We start from the raw sequence: 2,036 nt of genomic DNA on the forward strand, positions 1-2,036 counted from the left end.
TCCTTCTTCTTCCTCCTCCTCCTCCTCCTCCTCCTCCTCCTCCTCATTCTCACCGTCCTCCTCCTCCTTCTCCTTCTCCTTCTTCTTCTTTTAATGTATTTAGTACAGGGGATACAGGATCTACAGGGTCTCACTATGTAGATCAGACTCGTAATGATCATCCTGTTTTCATCCTCCCAAGCGTTGGGACTACAGGTGTGCGCCACCACCCCCAATCTCAATTGCCCTCACAGTGAGCCCCGGGGTGGGGCAGGCACAGCACACTGGGGACTGAACCCCAGCCACTGTGCTCTGCCTAAGCAGACTCTTTAGTTCCCTGAGCTATCAGGTCAGCCCTCACTTCTTTCAGACACACAGCCAGCACCCTCAAGCCCCACATCTGGCCTGCAGGTTCCTGAAGCCCAGGCCAAAGCCTGTGATGAGCACATACTTGTTTGGAGGTGGTTCACCTTTTGTCTCTCCTGGTACCAGCACACAAAGTGCAACAAGCCCACAGTGACCACTAGATACAGCAGAAGCCACAAACAGGCACAAGCCAGGAGAGGCAGGCACAAGGGTACAAGACAAGAGTACAAGACAAGAGTTTGGCCTGTGTTCAACCAGGAGAAAAGGAGTGAGAATCCAGAGTGCTGGTGATGGCATGTAGCTCCCATGGCCATGGCCTATAGCTTATATCTTATTCCCTAATTACTGCCTTTCAAGAACACATTTTTTAACTAATGTTGCCCCACCTCACTCCCCTTGGGCCTACTGTTCTGTTATTGCTAACCTTGAATAGCCCATGTGTTGCCTCCAAGAAAAACATGACTAATCAGTAGCCTGTCTTTCTGCAAGAGTTCCTCTCTGCTTTTATGTGCCCCTATAGAAGTTCATGCACACCCTGAAATACACATAACTCTCTGATCAGGTTCTAGGTTCAGACTGTGTACTCAGGTCAGCACCTTGCACCATGGATCTCCTGAACATAGGTAGATGTTGTTGGCAACCTATAATCAGAGCCAAGGCATATTTACAATCAATTTCCTCTCTAAACCCAAGCTTCCTCATCAACTTCACCACTCTGAATTCCACTTTCGGAAATTAAGACACTATTGAGCCTTCCAGGAAAGTAGTGGAACATAAATGGCAACAAATCAAATTCTCCAAGTTTTGGACTACAGATACTGGAAAATAAAAACTTGGGAAGAAAAGAAGGAGTTTGGTGTGTTACCAGGATCCAGGAAAGATCTGATGGAAAATTGGAGTTTATAGAGAAAGTTAATGGACAGTTCACAACACAGAAAAGAGGAACCAAGTACTCTTTCTCCCTGGCTCCTAGCACACACTGTGAGTGAGAAGAATCCAATCTACAGAGCCACAGTAAGGGAGGATAATTTCAGAGACCTTTAAGGATAAATGCACAAGTGGAACAGAGCAGTGTGTAGGGACAGTAAGAAGGGTAAATGATAGGTAGGGACATAGGGCATGAAATAACTGACATATGATGGATGAAATGGCTCTAAAAATGACCACATTTTTCCTGGAAATCGCCCTTTGTAAAACCTTTGCGGGTATAGAACAGTTATTCTTGGACCTGCTTGCATGTATTCATTAAAAAGCCCTTAGACCCCATGAATTTTAGCTCTTTCTAGCAAGAGCTTCTTCTAGCTACAGTTCACCCCAGCAACAGCTTATCCCAGCAACAAAGGCTAAGACTCCAGTTGGCTTAGAAACCCTAACAGAATAAGGAAAGTAAAGAGCCCAGGCTGAAAATCCCAGTCGGGTTCTCCTTGCCAGGTGGCTTGCCTCTCAGCAGATTTGCCTCCACCTTCACCAGCCATCTCATAAATAAACCTCTGCTCTTCACCACTTTCATTTTCAGTTTCCTCTTTCTATGTGGATCAACCTGATTCTCTCACTCCCTGTTTAAGGGAGCTTCAATTTTAAGTCAACCTAGCCCTACTCTTGCATTCCTCATTAGGTTGAAGACAAGAAATAACACCGGCTGAAGGTCTTTTCATGAAAAGATCTCTAGCTTCTGAGACCTCCCAACCTGA

The sequence above is a fragment of the Octodon degus genome, unplaced genomic scaffold, assembly GCF_000260255.1.
Source record: "Octodon degus isolate 3935 unplaced genomic scaffold, OctDeg1.0 scaffold00286, whole genome shotgun sequence".
NCBI lineage: Eukaryota > Metazoa > Chordata > Mammalia > Rodentia > Octodontidae > Octodon > Octodon degus.